Raw genomic sequence first — 6,887 nt, forward strand, 5'->3', positions numbered from 1 at the left:
ATTCCCTCTGGGTTTACATACTACCAGTTTTTCACAATGAAAACCAATGCAGTAATTAATACTGTGGTCAATTCTGCCTTGCACACATATACAAGAATTTTCCTATGATAGATTCCAAAAACTGGGTCAAAGGATATGAGCATCTTAAAATGTAATAGAAAGTGCCAATCAAATGTAGAGATAGATTTTACTATCACTCTGATACTGTATAGGAATCCTTGTTTTGGCTTCCCTGGAGGTCCAGTGGTTAATCTGCCTGCCAATGCAGGGCACATGGGTTTGATCCCTGGGTTAGGAAGTTCCCACATGCCTGGTGCAACTAAGCCTGTGTGCCAAGTCTACTGAGCTCACCCCGATCTAGAGTCTGTGTTCCTTGACAAGAGAAGCCTATGCAATGAGAAGCCCTTAGAGAGTAGCCCCTGCTGGGTGCAAGCACAGAAAACCTGCACACAGTTAACAAGAGCCAGCACAGCCAAAAATAAACAAATACTTTTCATAAATAAAATGTTTAAAAAGAGTCCTTGTTTCCAGCTATAGCCTTCTTGGACATTGACAATTTCATTTAATTAAGTTCATGCTACACTAAGATCTGCTCTGGTCCTATAGAGCCAATCTTAAAAAGTAAGACCCAAAGGATGAAACTGTTTCCAAGCATATTAACAGGATTTCAGAATAAAGCTCAAGAATAAGTTTAGGAATTAAAAAAAAAATATGAAGCAGGCAAGGGAAATTTGATAATGGTTGGCATCCAATGTAAAATTACCAGGAGGCAAAGAAGCAGTACTCCAATCCATTATAAAAGAAATCAGTGTGTTATTGTTCAGTCGCTCAGCCCAGTCTAACTCTTTACGACTGCATGGACTGCTTCTTGCTAGGCTTCCCTGTCCTTCATCATCTCCTAAAAGTTGCTCAAACTCATGTCCATGGAGTCATGATGCCATCCAACCATCTCATCTTCTGTCATTCCCTTCTCCTCTTCCCTTCAATCTCTCCCAGCATCAGTGTTTTTGGTAATGAGTTGGCTCTTCCTGTCGGGTGGCCAAAGTGTTGGTGAATTCATTTTAACAGAAATCAGTTAAAACGCATCAATTGGAAATAAATAAATAAATGTGTATTTATTTATAGACAAAATGACTGTCTATGTGGGAAGGTCAATGGGATCTACAAAAAAGCTATTATAATTAATGAATGAATTTAGCATGGTTTCAGGATACAAGGATACTCCTTGAGAGTGCCTTGGACTGCAAGATCAAACCAGTCAATTCTAAAGGAAATTAGTCCTGAATTTTCACTCGAAGGACTGATGCTGAAGCTGAAGCTTCAACACTTTGGCCAGCAGATGCGAAAAGCTGACTCACTGGAAAAGATCCTGATGTTGGGAGAGATTGAAGGCAAAAGGAGAATGGAAGGATAGAGGACAAGATGGTTTGGCAGCATAACTCACACCATGGACATGAACTTGAGCAAACTCCAGGAGACAGTAGGTACACAGAGCCTTGTTTGCTACATTCCATGGGGTTGCAAAGAGTTGGACACTAGTTAGAGACTGAACAATAACAAAAATGTTCTGGTATTATATCTTAATATATAAATGTAACTCTAAAACTGAAAAAATATTCTAAAATCAATCCTGAAGGGCAGTACCCAACTTTCTTATTCTCCCACTTCTTTCATTGTCTTCACTTATGTTGTACTCCTCAAATATCTGGATCTCAGAACCTTCCTTCCAACTGGAAGATGAATGCAGTATTAGGAAGTGAACAAGCCAAAAGTAAAGTCAGAGACAGCACAGTAGATAAGTTTTATTTTCTGCAGTTAACAATCAGCAAACAAACTATTTGGACCCTGAGTCCCCAAACAGCACCACAGGCACAATTTGAAGTCTGCACAAACTACTTCAGAAAGCAGTGCTGTCGAGAAGGACACTTGAGGCTAGGGCAGATAGGCAAGGTTTAAGCTCCTCTTCTGTGCTGAGACTAAGCAAAAAGGGGGTGCACAAAGCGCTGCAAGGTCCACATCACCAGGTAAAGCTGCTCCAGATAGAAGGTGACGGCCTTCTGGAATAAGGCATGGTCTTCAGCAGCCAATCGGCTAAAAGGGAGGGAAAATGAAACTCAAGTTCCCGCTGAGAAGGGGGAAGAAGACCATGTCCTCCCTCCGTCCCCACTCACTGACAAGCCCAGAGCGCGACACTTTTCCTCTAGGCTTAACCCTTCGTTATGGCTCCCCATGGGCCACTACTGCTCATGATCCACCACTCCCTCCCTCGCCCCGTCCCCTTTAGAACTGACAGAACCAACATGCGGCCATTAACGTAGAGCTCCCTCTGAACCGACCATTGCAGCTGAATACATCGAGTCAGGAGGTGGCGGGTGCTGTACGCCTGTGAGTGCGATGAGAAAGAAACCATGAGACTGCTGGTGGAGATATGATTAAGGCACCATCCACAATAGTCATTTTGCCTGTATGTCAGACTCCCTGCTCATAGAGACCCGCCTTTTCCCACAAGGCCACCTCCAGACACCCTGAATATCACTGCGGGACCCTCTGGATCCTTCAGGTTGCTTTACTTCACCACCATGCCCTGGAGCCAGATCACCCCTGACCTATACTCTCCAGCCCCCCAGTGTACACTCCTCCTACACTTTAGGCCCCACCGCCTGCAACCCCAAAACCACCCCTAGCCCACCCCCTGACCCTCTCTGCCACTCAGCCCACCGGGGATCCTGGAATAGGATACAACTGGAAGACTTGGTTACTCGGAACTCCGGCTCTGGGTGCTGCGTCTCCACCAGGCCCTGGTGCTTCGGGTACCCCTGGGATCTTTGGAATGGCAGTCGCTGTGCCACCTGACTCTCCTGAAGCTCTGGGGCCTCTGGGATCAGTCAATTCACCAGAGCCACCAGGGAACTCCTCGATTGACCATGTTACCAGGGCCAGCTGGGTCACCAGGGCCATTGTGGCCACCAGCACCACCCAACCCACTTTGCCCGCCATGTGCTGTGCCTGCTGCAGAGGCCACAGCACCTGTGTCTTCATTGACTGCCCTCTTGGCTCCTCCACCATGTGCCTCAGACTCCATCTTGATCCCCTCTCCCCCTCCCTCTGTGCTGGGAAAGAGTGAACCGTGTCTACAGATCCCAGCCCTGTAGTGAAACCTTAAACTCAGCCTCTGCAAAGTGCCTGCGTACACACACCTAGTCCTGCCTCACGATTGGTTCTCACCAACCATTGGTTCCTGTGATGACTGCAGGCTCTCAGGCAATGGATGCACCCTGCTGAAACTTCACGCATTTGCCCACCATGTTGCCCCGATGCACGTGCGCAGACACACAACCACGTGGTCTGGGCCCTCTATGTCAGCCCTATCTCGGGCCTGGAAACCTGGTCAACTGCTCAGCCATGAGGCCTCTGGGTGGCACTCCACCCTTTACTGTGGGAGCAGCTCCTCAGTGTGCATGCTCCATCCCTCAGGGTACTTGACTGTTTCCACTCCAAGCTTGCAAACCCCACGTGAGCCCCGGTCCCGGTGCACCTCCAAGTCTGCACTGCTGCCAGCCTGGCATCGCTCACAGGTGTCCATCCTGCTGAGCACAGGTCCTTGTCATCGACTCCCAGAAGGGAGTCGGGAACCCCTGGGTCAGGGCGGGTCTGTCCCTCTGGTGTCTCACACATAGCTCACGTGTGTGTATGTGCATCTGTGTGTGTGAGAGGATGGGCAGGTGCATGTAAATGGGTGTATATATTGATGTGTTTCTGAGAGAGAGCCCATGCACAGATTCATGCACATAGGCATGTGCCTGTGACTGTGTGTGGAGGTGCTTGCACATGGACATGTATATGTGGTCACGAGAGAGCGTCTGGTCAGGTGCATGCACAAGGGTGTGTCCCTGTGTGCACGTGTGTGTGTATGTCAAAGAGAGCATGGCTGAGATGCATTTACATGGGCATTAGTGTGTGTATGTGTGCTTGCACAGGTGCTTTCACATGGGAGTGGGGTGGCCTGGCCCTGGTGGCATGATAGCAAGAATGCAGAGCCTGCTGTACCTGTCCGCCTGGGGAGGGAAGTGGGGACTGCTGGTAGACTCACTGGGGATGGCATGCGGCTGGGCTGCCTGGGGCTCCAGGCACACAGACTGCAGGGACTCCAGGCTGTGGGCTTCCCCGGGGCCCCTCAGAAGCATTGGAGGAACCGGCTAGACTCAAGGACTTGGGGATGGGCAATGTTTCCCTGGACACTGCTCAGTCTCTTGCCCTCTCCCGTCCCTGATCCCCACCCCCTGGCTGGAGAGTTTTCTCACCTCTCAAATCCAAAGCCAACAGCCTTCCCCCACTCCTGCTGAAGGGGGAGAGGCACCAGCTGTGGCTGACCCTTCCCTGTGGGTGGGGCATCCCTGTCCCACCTTCCCACCCTCCCAGTTTCTCTGCATTGTGGTTCCAAGTCAGTTTTAGGGTGTGGGTAGACCCTGTCTACTGCCTGTGTCTGTCCCCTGCTCCACGGCCTAGAGGATCCCAGCGGGGAGCTTGGACACATCTCTCCCTCAGGGGCCCACTGTCACGTCATTTGTAAGAATCGTCGTGCTGTAGAAGGGGGCCCACTAGACTACGATGGGCTAGAGGGCGAGGGGCCAAGACAAACGACCCATTAGTGTCCTTCCTCTGCACACTCTACATCAGTACCTGTGCTTTTCATCCATAGTGATAGCTAACACTTGCTATGGTCCATGCACTCTTTCATGGGCTTTCCATTTGTTTGTCCAGCAAGTCACTTTTCAGAGAGTATTGCCATGTCAGTATCCTGTCTCCCATGATGCAGGTCTCTCCTCTACACAAATCACAAACACCTGCTCTCTCCCAAATACCAGAGGCTCAAAGTCTTGTGCATTCTGGTTTCTGCATTTCTCAAAATTATGATGAATATAGTGCTCCATCAGGAACTGGACTTAAGTTGTGTCTGAATGGTGAGATCTGCAAGGGAAAATGATAATAGCAATGACAAATAATGTGTGTGACGAGAAGTGACAGAAGTATGAAGGAAAGACAATTTATGATAGAATGAATTTGTCAGAGAGTTTACCACTTTGACAGGTGCATGGGTTTGAGTGAGTGTGATAGAGGGAAAGTGTGATTGGGACAGGATTTTTTTTGCATATGGAAATTTTATTTATTTTTATTTTTAAAAATATAAATTTATTTATTTTAATTGGAGGCTAATTACAATACTGTAGTGGTTTTTCCATACATTGACAGGAATCTGCCACGGGTGTACATGTGTTCCCCATCCTGATCACCCCCTCCCAACTCCCTCCACATCCCATCCCTCTGGGTCATCCCAGTGCACCAGCTCCAAGAACCCTATCTCATGCATCGAATCTGGACTGGCAATTAATTTCACATATGATATTACACATGTTTCAATGCCACTCTCCCATACCATCCCACCCTTGCTTTTCCCATAGAGTCCAAAAGACTGTTCTATATACTATATACAGCGTTAGTATACTGTATTGGTGTTTTTTTGTTCTGGCTTACTTCAATCTGTATAATAGGCTTCAGTTTCATCCACTTTATTAGAACTGATTCAAATGCATTCTTTTTAATGGCTGAGTAATATTCCATTTTGTATATGTACCACAACATTCTTTTCCATTCATCTGCTGATGGACACTTAGGTTGCTTCCATGTCCTGCCTATTATACACAGTACCACACATGTCTCTTTCCATTCTGGTTTCCTCAGTGTGTATGCCCAGCAGTGAGATTGCTTGGTGATATCGCAGTTCTTTTTTTTAAAATATAAATTTATTTATTTTAATTGGAGGCTAATTACTTTACAACATTATATTGATTTTGCCATACATCAACATGAATCTGCCACGGGTGTACACATGTTCTCCATCCTGAGCCCCCCTCCCAACTCCCTCCCCATTCCATCCCTCTCGGTCATCCCAGTGCACCAGCCCCGAGCATCCTGTATCATGCATCGAAACTGGACTGGCAATTAATTTCACATATGATATTACACATGTTTCAATGCCACTCTCCCATACCATCCCACCCTTGCTTTTCCCATAGAGTCCAAAAGACTATTCTATACATCTGTGTCTCTTTTGCTGCCTTGCATACAGGGTTATCATTACCATCTTTCTAAATTCCATATATATGTGTTAGTATACTGTATTGGTGTTTCTCTTTTTGGCTTACTTCACTCTGTATAATAGGCTCCAGATTCATCCACATCAAGAGAACTGATTCAAATGTATTCTTTCTAATGGCTGAGTAATACTCCATTGTATATATGTACCACAGCTTTTTATCCATTCGTCTGCTGATGGACATCTAGGTTGCTTCCATGTCCTGGCTATTATAAACAGTGCTATGATGAACATTGGGGTACACGTGTCTCTTTCAATTCTGGTTTCCTCGGTGTGTATGCCCAGCAGGGGGATAGCTGGGTCATAAGGCAGTTCTATTTCCAGTTTTTTAAGGAATCTCCACACTGTTCTCCAAAGTGGCTGTACTAGTTTGCATTCCCACCAAGAGTGTAAGAGGGTTCCCTTTTCTGTAAGAGGGTTCCCTTTTCTCCACACCCTCTCCAGCATTTATTGCTTGTAGACATTTGGATCGCAACCATTCTGACTGGCATGAAATGGTACCTCATTGTGGTTTTGATTTACATTTCTCTGATGATGAGTGATGTTGAGCATCTTTTCATGTGTTTGTTAGCCATCTGTATGTCTTCTTTGGAGAAATGTCTATTTAGTTCTTGGGGCCATTTTTTGATTGGGCCGTTTATTTTTCTGGAATTAAGTTGCAGGAGATGCTTGTATATTTTTGAGATTAATCCTTTGTCAGTTGCTTCATTTTCTATTATTTTCTCCCATTCTG

This window comes from Capra hircus (genome assembly GCF_001704415.2).
Source record: "Capra hircus breed San Clemente chromosome X unlocalized genomic scaffold, ASM170441v1, whole genome shotgun sequence".
Classification (NCBI taxonomy): domain Eukaryota; kingdom Metazoa; phylum Chordata; class Mammalia; order Artiodactyla; family Bovidae; genus Capra; species Capra hircus.